This window comes from Molossus molossus, unplaced genomic scaffold, assembly GCF_014108415.1.
Source record: "Molossus molossus isolate mMolMol1 unplaced genomic scaffold, mMolMol1.p scaffold_m16_p_4, whole genome shotgun sequence".
Classification (NCBI taxonomy): domain Eukaryota; kingdom Metazoa; phylum Chordata; class Mammalia; order Chiroptera; family Molossidae; genus Molossus; species Molossus molossus.
The window spans coordinates 20,231,868-20,244,891 of NW_023425377.1; the positions used below are offsets into that span (position 1 = coordinate 20,231,868).

At 44.8% G+C, this 13,024-nt stretch overlaps 1 protein-coding gene and 1 pseudogene across 2 annotated transcripts in view; both read right to left on the bottom strand.

Annotated features, from left to right (window-relative positions):
• The window catches only part of GRIA1 (glutamate ionotropic receptor AMPA type subunit 1), a 306,836-nt gene that overhangs the window by 178,458 nt on the left and 115,354 nt on the right, over positions 1 to 13,024 (bottom strand). The gene's annotated exons all lie outside the window — the stretch shown is intronic.
• LOC118616357 lies at positions 9,227 to 10,091 on the bottom strand (annotated as a pseudogene).

Consider the following 13,024-nt stretch of genomic DNA (forward strand, 5'->3'; position numbering starts at 1 on the left):
GGATCAAGCCCCAAACCCAGGCATGTGCGCTGACTGAGAATTGAACCTGCACCTCTCAGTCCATGGGACGATGCTCAATCCACTGAGCTATACCACCTGGGCTTAAAAATATTTGTATACCTGCCATTTTATTGAATCATCATAACAACCCAGTGAGGCAGGTACTTTTTTTTGTACGTGCCCCTAGCGGGAACCGAACCTGGGACTCTCTGGTCCGCAGGCCGCTGCTCCAACCGCTGAGCCAAACCGGCCAGGGCGAGGTAGGTACTTATTACTGCTGTTTCAAATAAGAAACCAGAAGATCAGAGACATGAAAGATTTGCCCAGGGCCACAGTAAGGTCTTTTTCTCCAGTCTCCAGGTTCAGTGACTTTCTGTGTGTGAGAGTCAGTAGAACTTTCAGACTGATGCTGGACGTGGGCACCAGATTGCCTGGGTTTGAATCTGGCACTTGCCACTCGCCTGTGGTATGAGCCTGAGCCTGCTACTTAGATGGTCTATGCCTCAGCTTCTTCATATGCAGAACTGGCAATAATCGGCGTTAATCTCAAAGACTGAGAGGAATAAATGAGCGCTTATGACTAAAGTGCTCAGAACAATGGCTGGCAACAAAACACACGCTCAGTAAACGTTGCTATAGAAACTTCTCTGCGTCTCTTTGAATTCTCTTCCTGCCAACGCTCATCTGAAATGCCACGGACTGTTATTCTGACTTCTCCTAAATAGATGCGATTTCTGCCTCTTCTGGACCCTGTAATCATTTGTACTTTGCTCACGGCACACAGCGTGTTCTGCTGTGTGCTGGAAATATCTGCAGACTTGTGTCCCCACCCCACTCTGCCCCTGCCGGTGGGTGCAGTAGCCTAGGAGGGAGCACTCTGAGATAAGCATGTGTCCAGTAGGGTGCTGGATGCCAAAGAGGAAGGCAGCTCCTTACACCGAATTCAAGTGAACCCGGAACTGCAGTTCCCACGAAGTCCTAAAATGTTAGGGCTGGAAAGGCTCCTTTGAGGTCGGCCATCCTGCGTGGATGCTGGGGAATTGGGCTGCCGAGAGAGGGAAAGATACTTGTCTGCAGTCAGGCAACATGGTAGCAGATGAAGGAGGTAAAACCAGATCTCGACACTACTAGCCACCCTGGGCTAGAATCCTGGGCTCTGTCTCTCTTCATCACACGAAGGAGAAAAAAAACAGCCCATGTACCTGAAGTAAAGAGAGAAGAATGGACAAATGACAGCACACGGCTAAGCTTCCACAACAATACTGCTCGAAGAATAGAGACGTATTAGGAACACGTACCCAGAAGCCTACCAGGGGTGAAGGACAGGAATAAATGACACAGCCAACAGGCAGCGTTTCTGACCTCACTGGGTATTTTTCTGCTGCACGAGTGGATCAGGAGCCCCGCAAAGGGGAAGCTTCTGCGTCCTGGATGAATCAAATGCAAACCTTTAAGTGGTTTTCTTTCTCTCCTTTTCATGCTGAATCTAAACTGGAGTCCTCAAAGGTTGGGCTCCACAACACTCTCTTCATGTTGGTGTCTGTACCCAGAAGAGACTGAGATACAGGGTCCCTGCACATAGATGCCATCTCCTGTAGTTCTCCCCGTGATGATCTCACCTGGGGGGGAAGAGGAGAGGTGAACCCCGGGCAGCCTGTGCCTCCATAGCCTCTTTCCCACCAACTGCTGTCATGCGTTTTCCCCCTTGTTGAAGTTTCAGATAATGTTTAACATGTAAAATGAATCAGATAATTCTGTACTGGTCAGCATGACTCGACCAGAGAAATGTTTTGACTCCGGGTGCTGTCAAATACTGTCTTCGTAAGTAAGATAAGGGGAATCCGAAGGGGATCAGCTTCCCCGTCTTCAGGGATGTACAGACCTGGGGGGAGGAGTGGGTGGGTCTTTGGAAGAGCTCAATTGGCGGGCACATCCCTGGGTGGGGGACCGCTGGTTCAGAGGGTGACACCCAAGGCTGCCCTTAACCGCAAAGAGAGCTTCTGAAAATGGGGGCACATTGCCTGCCAAGTCACGGCACATGAGAAACGACCATTCATAAAACAGCCTTTCTGGGGAGAGATGCCGAGGTGGCTCGCGGCTCTGACCTTGGGACTTCGGGGGAGGTCATCTCTTCTCTTGATCTGTATATCCAATACATGAGTCATTTAAAAATGAAATGTTACTGCCAAGGATAAAAAGTACTTACAGCAGTTAAAAGTGAAGCTGAGACGGCGGGAAACGAAACACACTTTCTGCAAAGGAAATTCATGTGGAAGCAATCTCCAACTAATGGCTGAGTTGACAGTACCCTTGTGCTTTGTTTGGATTATTGGGACCAGTTTGCTGGTGGTGGTGGTGGTGATTTTATTATTATTATTATTTCAGTCCGCACATTGGCTTAATATACTTTGGAAACCATATTTGAGAAGCTTTCAAAGAGCCCATGTACCACCTTGCAGACTCCGTAAATCGAATTGAGCACTAACTTATTCTCATCTTTGCCTTGAAGAGGAACCTTCTCGATCCCTCTGATTTGTATCAGTTTCCAAACTACCCCACTGATGAGCCGTTTACTATATTGAATGCATCCTTTTTGGGTGGCATTTCTAAATTTAACTTTCCCCTGGGCACCATGGCGCTGTCATGACACACACAGATCCCACTGCCTGCAAACAATGCCATTTTCTGTCCTAACGCCGTCCGTGGGGACGGCAGCAGCAGAGGTAAAAATGACGACGGAATTGCCCTATCCATTCTTAAGGTCAGTGGACTTAGAAGATTGATTGTGCTTTGTTGTTGTTTGGATTTCATTGTTACACTTAACCAGTGTCTTCACTTTTTAAAGAAAACTTCATTCCTGTTCTCACCAGAAGCCTCAGCAGCTCCCCACATCCTGAGCTGTCACTCACAGCCACCCAGTGACACATAATAAGGCCCTGCTGATTCTGTGGCATGACCCCTTCCTTGAAGTCAGAGACCATCTTAACAGAATAAGACACAGCCCTGCAGGTCTCTCCCTCGCTGTGCTACGTGGTGCAGGGTCAGCAAATGCATGACACACATACCCCCTCCTCCTCCTACACTAATTGATCAGGGCCCTCTTTCCAGTTGCGCCCGGTCCAGTCCTCAGAATCCTTGCCATCCACGTTCCTGGAAGCCACTACCAATTTCCCAGAATCAACAGACTTAAGAAAACCTATTTTCTGGCCTCATCTTAATGGTTCAAAGCAAGGATTTTGGAATCGGACTGACCTGAATTCAAACCCCAACACTACCACTTACTTGATGTGTGACCTGGAATACGGTTGTCCCCGTGCCCGAATCTCAGATCTCCCCACTCTGAGGTGACCCATCCTCTCATCCTTCAGAAGTCAAAATGCAGGCATTTCATCTTTTGAGAAACCTCTATTTCAATAAGACCTAATGTAGGAGCCTCACCTAGGCTTCTGCAAAAACCCGAACTTGCTCTTCTTACTCCTCCTCACTGGAACAGTGATGGGCTCGTTTCTTTTCGTTTTCCCTGATCGGCGTGTGAGCTCCTGTGGGTGGTTATGTTTCTCAGAGCCCAGCAAAGGGCATGGGCTCTGCTGGGCTCTGAAAAATAGCTAAGATAAGTAGCTCCCTTAACTCATAAAAATCTCTTGCAACAGTGCTAAGCACTTGTTAGATGTTCAATAAACATGAGTTATTATATTTATTGTTATGTTCCGTTATTTTGAGGCTCAGAGAAGAAAGCTTACTATGGAGCTAACTGTTACATAGATATGGCTTAATTTTGGATTGCTATTATTCTCTGGTTGCCAAGGATGCCAAAGCTATCTGTACTTTCTCAATTTTAAGAGAATTACATTGCTTAAAATAGAACCATATTCTTCTTTCTCATAAAACCTGACATGGAGTCACATGTAGAAGCTTGTTGGGAGCCACACCTACCATGTTGGCTCACCCTGGTGTCCACCAGTCCAGCCTTTGCTGATGGCAGCCTTGCAGGGACTCATACTAGATTCGCTTCCAGGCTACTGGAGTGCCTCCATTCTCTTGTGAGTACTCATGGCCAAAGCATTAGCCCAAGAGGTCTGTTAAATGCAGACTGCGGGACCCACCCCCAGAATTTCTGATTTAGTGGGGGTGGGGCTTGGGAATTTGCATTTCTAACAAGTTTCATGCTACTGGAACTGGACTATTCTCTGAGAACCACTAACAGATTAAAGGAGATAAGAGAGGAACACTCTTGCGTAGGGAAGGTACCGTAAGTTCTCTTTATCAGCTCCCAGGCTGGTGATGGTTTCCATCTGAATCCTGCAAGCTATATTTGCAACTAATTCTCATTAAAGTCAAGAGAATTTACACAGTAGGTATCAGCTGCAGGACCTGGCTGAAGGATGAAAAAGCACGGCTTCTGCATTTTGCTGATGGAGCTTGCAATTTTCCTTCTTTCTTAGTTGACAACTAGTGAAATGACTTGATACTTTAATATCTCAGTTAATACCACACTTTTGCAGGATACTTTATGTTTTTGTCAGAGTGTTTCCATCTATATTATCACATTTGATCCTTATAACTGCTTTAGGGAAGGCAGGCAGGAATTAGCATCTCTCTTTGAATGACAAGGCAGAGTGAACCAGGACCCAGAATCCTCAATTCATTGCCAGGTCTCTTTCCATGACACGGCATCGTTTCTGATGCAAGGGTCCATTCTGGCTTTGAAATCCCCTCATGTACTAAACCTGAATTTATTTCAGATTGTTACAGATGGCTTGAGCTAGAAGACATCATAAGGAGACCTACGTGTCAGAAGGTTCTTAGTCATTTTGGAATACAGATTCCATTGAGAACCTCAGGAAAACTTTGGACTCTTCTCAAACAACATGGATATATACATAGATAACACAATCTACATAAGGTTTTAGGTTGTACACGAAGCTCTTAGAGTCCAGGACCACCATGTCTATATCATTATAGATGTCAGACAATGTCATTACTTATGACTGTGCTCAGGTGATCTGATGTTACTTTAAGTGCTGTGCCATTGTCCCACATAGAACCTCAGGGACATTTGTCCCCTCTCTAAGTATGGGTGCAAAAATAGAAAAGAAAATGTCTGACTAAAGGGGAAGAAATCCCAGACCACAGTAGTATCTAGTTCTCCCTACATGTTTCAATGCTTATTTTAGCTTGTGCAAGATTTGTTCTTCACACTGCAAGGGAACCACATTATACTTCCTTGTCTACAGAGAGTAATGATTTTCCCCCAAATATTTTGTTTTGTGTTTGCATCTAATTCATACTTAAAGTTAAGCAAAATTTATAGGTCACGTCACTGTATACATTTTATTGCATTTTAAATGTTAAAAAACAAGATCATGTTTTAGTGTATCATTGAACCCTAGAATACCACAAGTGGAGAAAAACCACAAAGGCTTCATCTAATTCCCTTACAGGCAAGAGGTGGACGCTCGGGGATGGGGGGATGCCCTCAAGGTCAACAGTGAGGTCGAACAGCTGTCAGCTGCAGAGCCTCCCCTCGAACCTGCATTTCCTGGCTCCAAATTCAGTGTTCTCACCATGTTTTCCCTGCCCTGCCTCAGACATGAAAAGTTTAGAACGGCCAAGCAGTTGTGGTAGCATCTTGCTACTCTTAATTTCTTCCTGCTGTTATTTATTTCCTAAAAGGGATTTTGTGACTAGTGGGAGAAAGCTGCACATTCCTTTTTTCCTTTTCAATGAGCAGCTGCTCCTGGTCCTGCCTGTTGCCTTGATGAGGGTGCCATTGTGCTCAGCCTCACCCACACCTTCCATGCTACATGAGCAGCATCCATCTTTCTCCCAGTCCCACGGGCCACGTCACTGTCTGATGACCGTTCCTGTTTCTCAGCAGACACAGCGCCCATCTTCTTGAACTTCTTGAGGTGTCTTTCCCACTTTATAGAGGAGGTCTTTCCCGCAGGGACAGTGCCCTAAATCAGCCTTTTGAGAGTGGGTAAGGCCCTGCCTGGCTGGTTTGTCTCAGTAGTTAGAGCATTGGCCCATGGACCAAAGGGTCTTGGGCTCGATCGATTCTGGGTTAAGGGCGTGTACGTGGGTTGCAGGCTGATCCCTGGCCCTGGTTGGGGTGCATATGGGAGGCAACCAATCAATGTGTCTCTCACATTGATGTTTCTCTCTCTCCCTCCCTTCCTTCCACTCTCTCTAAGAATCAGTGGGAAAATATCCTCAAGTGAGCATAAAAAAACAAAAAGAAAGTGAGTAAGATCTTCAGACTCCTCGATTCTATATGACTGGCTTGGTGGAATAAAATAACCCAAGTATTCAAATGACTTAAATACAAGTTGAGTTTGCAGGTTCCTGATTTATCTGTTTCAGGACTCAACTCTCATTTTGTCTAATGACTCATAGGTGCCGTGGCCTCATCCCTGTGGAATCTTGGGGGAAGTATGTACCTTGAGTGAGACATTTTCTTTTATTAAAGAAGTTCGCCATAAACAGGGAAAACAGTTGAAAACAAACTGCATTTCTGAGCATGGTTTTATCAAGCTATTAAGATCTGCTCCTGGACTAAGTGAGGTCATGGCTGTATGTTATCTATGTCTGCACAGAGAGACAGCTGTGCGAACTTTGTGAGGTCATTATTCTGAAATGCTTCTATTATTAGCATTGCCCAGAAATGACATCTTTGAAGAAGTACTAAACAAATTTCTTATGTGACTAAATAATTTTAAATACTTGGAAGAGAAAAACCTCCTAGTTCTATACATGCCCCTGCTTTTGTCAAAAGAGCTTAATATACACAACCTGACCTTGGCCAGTGCGGTGATGTCACAGATGGTAGATATATTTTGAGCTAGGCACTGTATTTTATGCTTGGTGTAGTCTCCTTGGCTTCTGGATTGGAACCTGGGGTACAGCAGGCATAAGATATCTGGTTGCTGATTAATAATCATAAGCATTAGTGTATATGATAACTCCTTTAAGGATCTTAAGGTGGTAGGGTATTTTATTTTACTTTATTTTACAATTAATTTCTTTTTTTTTCATTGATCATAGAGAGAGGAAGGGAGGGAGGGTGGTGGGGGGGAGAGAGAGAGAGAGAGAGAGATGAGAGAGAAATTGCAATGTGTTGCCTCCCGCATGCACCCTGACCAGGGATCAAACCTGCAAACTTTGGTGTACGGGACAACAGTTCAAACAACTGAGCTACTCTGGCCAGCCCTATTTTATTTGTTTTTGTTTGTTTGTTTGGATCCCCAGACAGCATCCTACTTGGTGGGTCTGTAGTCTTCCCTGGGCCCTCCTCCCTTTGTCAATGGCCATTGTCTGCTTCTCCAATCCCTACACACCTGTTGTTTTTCCTATCCGACATCTGTTGTTTAGTGACCAATGGCCAAGTTCAGTGACTGAGCCTATGAAGTCACTGACCCCACATTTCTGCCACGTTATTGTCCGCATGCTTGCAGGGTGCAAGAGTGATGTATTCCTTTCATCCAGCTTAGAAAACGTTGCATTCTGCATTTTCATATGTGACTTTTTCCAAAATTTTAAGATTGTTTCAAGTCTGAAAGCTGCTGAAATGGGAATGCACATAAAATAAAGTGCAAACTATCTCATGGGTTGTAATCTGCTTAATTAGAATGTTTAAACCCTAGATTCTACCTACCAAACCCTCCATCCTAGCCCCACAGAGATGTCTAGTCTGTCCACTTCCACTCTTTCCAAAGTGACAGAATTAAGCCAAATTTAAAACTAAACAGGTTATCTCCGGGAAGAAAACCAATATAGAAGAAACCAAATAATCCTGTTATTTCTTAGTTGATACTTCATCCATCCCACACATAATTCTAGGCTCTTCTGATAAGTACGGTAAGATGTGGGCATTCTGAGTTTAAGAGATGGTTTGAGGACAACCAGGAGCCAAGAACACAGTGTGCGTGTGAGTTGGGAGGGGGGGGGGGGTAGATGGCAGGAGCGGAGTTAATCAGCAGGACTTACAGGGGAAAAGGCAGCAAGGAGGGTAAACTCAAGTAATAGACATACAGAGAAGCATTGGCCATGGGATGAGAGGAATGGCCTACCCGGAAGTATACTTCACTTGGCTGCTTCTGGAAGGTCTTGTGGCCTGCAAGGGGGTGGCTCATTCACAGGCAAGGAGACGAGTTACGGGATCATGATACCAGCACACCCACTCTCCCTGATCCTAGTCGCAAGGACCAAACCACATCTTTGGATGTTTCTGCTCAGGAAACCTTAGGGAAAGACTAGATGGCTAGAGACAGGCAAACTGGTGTCATACTTCCAAATGAAAACGTTGGCTAATGATAGACACATCACTCTTCCCAGAAATAACAGGGGTCAGCAGCCCACATTCCCAGGGGACAAATGGTTGCTTCATTCACTTCTTGAGGACACAATGGCAGCCACTGCAGAGCCTCACCGGTATGTTTAAAATTTTTTATTCTTTATTGATTTTTTTTTTTAGAGAAAGTGGAAGAGAGAGGGAGAGAGAGACAGAAACATCTATAAGAGAGAGCATGCCCCCCCCCCCCCGGGGATTTGGCCCACAACCTGGGCATGTGGCCTGACCGGGAATTGAGCCAGTGACCTCTTGGTGCATGAGCTGATGCTCAACCACTGAGCTACATCGGCCGAGCTCACTGGTATGTTTAGCAGAAAAGTCACACATACTAGACTCAGACACACACTGGACTCTTCATTTTGATGTTTAGCTTTTGGAAACAGGAATGGAGCATGGTTTCACCAGCTCTCTGATTTTTTAAACATTTTATTTCTTGGCTCAGAGGAATCTCTTAGCATTAAATATCCACAGGCTTTCTGGTCAATGCCATGAATCATCTTTATGCCCAAGGGCAGGAAATTTGTTCAAATATCTGTGCTATTACTCATAAGTGTCCTTCCACCTTCTTCTCCCAACTGTCCTGAGAATAATACTAGAAGACAAGTAGCAGCAACAGCAGCAGTGACCATGACATGCACTCAAGTACTTACGAAGAACAGAGTGCTCTGCTGAGTTGCTAAAGCAGAAAATTCCCAGCAGTCCACGTGGTATCATCTCAAGGTATGGATGAGAAAGCTGAGATTCAGAGAGTAAATAACCTGCCCAAGTTTACAGTCAGTCCCAAAGTCCAGAGCCAGGAATCTTAATGAGTACAAGCCCCCCAACTAAACTTTATTTTAAAAAATGTTAAACAATATTTATATCTTCAGAACAGTACTACTTTACACATGGGTTGCAAGCTGTGGGCTGGGGGAAGAAAGGACAGAGAGTTCGTCTGGAGGACCTGTAGCCCTAAGCCTTACCCAGTGGTATCTGGTATTGCCTGTCAAGTCCTCCCTTCAAATGAGCTGAGAAATGTCCCCTGCCTGATTCCTTCAGGAAGCAGATCTAGGACCTTGTGTTTCTTTATTATTATTATTTTTAATTTTTTGGTTGGAATCTCTGAAACATGCAATGCCAACTTCACATCTGCTTTACAGCTTCAAAAAGAGGTTCCAAGAAGTCTTTTGTGTGTCCTGTGACAGGGTCTCCACTGAGGTCAAGGCCAAGAATGCATTCTCAGTAGAAAGGAGGAACTCTTCAGTAAATTTAGTGGTCTCCTTGGCTATGGTAGGGCCGCCTCTTCTGCCCATTGCTGTCAAACACCTAACATCAATGTCTAAGTGTTCTTGTTTGGACTGCCTCATACCCTCAAGTACAGATTACACATACATTTTCTTAGGTCATTCCTGTAGCCTTTTCTCTCTCGGGTGTGCTCCTTATTTACGAGCTTCTTTTCAAGATGCAGGGACTTGACACTACCATCTGTGAAATCTTTAATGACATCTTTTGTGACCATTAGAATATCTTAGGGCCAGTAGTAAGCTGATGAATGATTTGAAACATCTGCAAACAGTCCTCTAAAGTTCTTTCCTTTACCTTGTCAATCATTCATCCAATCATGGATTTTAAGACCTGGCTTCTTGGCTGTTAGTTTCATGGCGTCAGAAGCAATGGATCCATTCAAGTGGGCGTGAAATTCCGCTTCAGGTAATTCAGAGTAAGAGGTTGCTTCCCGTGGCTATTGTTCTTCTGCCTCCATAATGATTTAGAAGAGTAAAAAGGTTTTCTCCAAACACTTTTATTCTTCATATGAATACCATGTATTTTGGTCAGGAAGTTCTGTGGTGTTGGATTTTCTTCCGATGACTTTACTTCCACACATGTTGACTAGATTAGCTGCATATGTAGCCCCGGGCTCAGCTTCAGCACAGGGTTGGACCCCCACCATGGGCCTGTGAAGCCCGTGAGCATTGGGTGGGGGCAGCACAGAGCACCCATGATAGCAGGTGTGAGTAAGAGTTCCCTGGCCACCCATAGGCGTGGGCACAAGCCTTGGCCACATTGGTAGTTTGGGACTGTGTGTGGTGTGCTACTCATTTACGTCCACGCCATGTGGCACTGTGTGTGCATCTTCTCCAACTCAACTTTTCAGAAGGCCTTTGCCCTGCAGCCTCAATGAATGCTCAAGAAGGTCTCCCCCTTTTGAACTCTGCGGCATATGAACTGGTCATACGGTGACCATTTCCACCTACAGTGCATTCATCCTGTTAATGTTCATTACATGGCACACTGTTGCTAGGTTCTGTGCTAGGATCAGACATCCTGGAGGAAGCCAGAGGCAGTGGGCGGGAGACACGGGTGATGAGAAGGTGGGGTAAGAAACATTATGATGGGGAGTCAGAAAGGGTCCCACAGGGAGCAGAAAGGAGGGCAAACTAACTTGTATAGGGTTTGAGAAGCCTCCCAGGAGGAAGTGTCACTGAGTCTAGGACCTGGACAACAAATAGGGCCGTGGCCGGTGGAGAACGGGAATATCTCTGACCCAGGAGAGCAAGCAGCGTACGTTGACCTGGAGAGGATGAGTAGCTGTACTTGCATGTCTCCTTCTGTCCTTCCCCTTCCCTCTACTATTGCAAATTTCTGTAGCCCCAACATTCCTCTCTCTCATAGCTGGTGACCTCAAAATAATGGGGTGAATACATTTGGCATCGTTGGTTCCGGAGTCAAACAGAGCTGAGTTCAAATTCTGACTCCACCACTTCCTGGCTTTGTGATTTTGGAGACACAAAGACATTACCAGCTGTAAACCTGTTTTTACATCTCGAAATGAAGATTAGCAGTAGTGCCATCATTTTAAGTTTGTTGCAAGTATAACAGTTATCTAAAAATACATAAAGGGACAGAGCACAGCACCTAGCAAAGCAAATACCCAATAACGGTGGCTTTTGCTGATAGTGGTAGTTGGTACCAGGTGCACCTAGATGCTGGCCTCTCCAGGGAGAGGAATCTGACTCATTTTTCTGTGTTCTTCATTGCGTCTTGAACTACACAGACTTAATAACAGGTATCCGGTACACGCCTACCTACGGAGTTGCCAACGTGCCTTTTTTTCCATGACTTCATTAAACAAATGTTTATTGAGCACTCACTAGGAACCCGGCCCTGTGCCATGTGCTGTGACTACAACAGTGAGGAGGGCAGCCTCCTGGAGCTTCCATCCTTGGATCTGACCAGCGGTTTTATAAAACTGATGGTTACAGACACTTTAGAATCAGGTTAGAAAAATATCATCTAAAGCACGAGAGTTACCTACATTGTTAGTGATACTAACTGTAAATCCACTGGACGTTTCTGGAGAACCCAATTCCTTATCTTAAGACCCTCTTCAACCAGTTCAGTGTTTTTCCACCTGCCACTGGGCCCTGCCTGAATCTGAAATGATGATTCCCACGTCACTCCACAGTCTACACATCGCAGGGTCCCTCCTATAGTTCTTGTCGGTAACAGATCAACTGGTTAGTCAATTGGCTTCTCTTTCTTTCTACTGTGTTCTGCTGCTGTCTGAGGGGCTGTCTGGATAGAAAGAGGAGTGGATTACCAATCAAGCAATTTAGGTTGAAACCTCAGTTGTGCTACTAGTCAATGTGGATATATTTTTTGTGTCTCCTTTCAATGGCTACTAATGCATCGCTTAATAGAGAGGCACAGCATGGCCTCATTCATTGAGGGTTCAGGCTTAAGAGTCAGAAGCCTGGTTTAGAAACAGCCTCTGCTGCTTTCTGGCTATATAATTGTGGGTGGGTGACTTGACCACCCAGTTTCCTTACCTGCAGAATGAGGATAATAATCATCTCTGCCTCATAGGATAGTTATAAGTATTAAATGAGTTAAAACATGTTAAAAAAAAATCTTTGAATAGTGTGTCTGAAATGAGCACATTCTCAAAAAATATCAGACACTATTGTTTTATTGTTACTATTTGTTGTTATTATCAAACTCCAGGCACTGTGGACGGCACTGAAGAAATAATGGGGGGTGGGGAGGAAAGGTGATGGTCCTTAGGGATCTTGCTTTCTAATAGGCAAAGAAACAGTAAACAACTAACCACTCCAATAAATATGTAATTGTAAGTGGTGATGAGAGCCCTGAGGGAAGGAGAAGGGTGGGGTGGTGGTCTAAGGAGCACCACTTGAGTTGAGACCTAAAGAGTAAATAGGTTGAGTGGCGAAGAAGGTGTGTGTTCCTATGTGTGGAAGACTGTCTGGGAAGACAGTAAAGCATGTGTAAAGGCCCTGAGGCTGCGACCAAAGGGCCTGTGTGGTTACATTATGGTGACTGAGGTGGAGAGGCAGCTGACTCATTGGGCGGGGTCCATGCCATGCAGAGCTGGGTGGGGATTGTAGAGCTTGAAAGTTTTCTAAACGCAAAGGAAAACTATTGATGGTACGTGGTTTCCTTTCTGGCACATGGATTTCCCAAAGGTAAAAGAGAGGAACATATAAAATATTCTCTCAAACCTCTTTAACATTAAAAAATATGAGCTTCTGTATGGCTAACCAAAAAAAAAAAAAAAAAAAAAAAAAAGTGGCCATTTCTGGGAAAAGTCAAAAGAAAATAAAGAAGTAGAGGAAGAACAAGAGGTAAGAAAGAAAAGAAGCTGATGACCAAAACTCTGAAGACATGAAGTCTAGA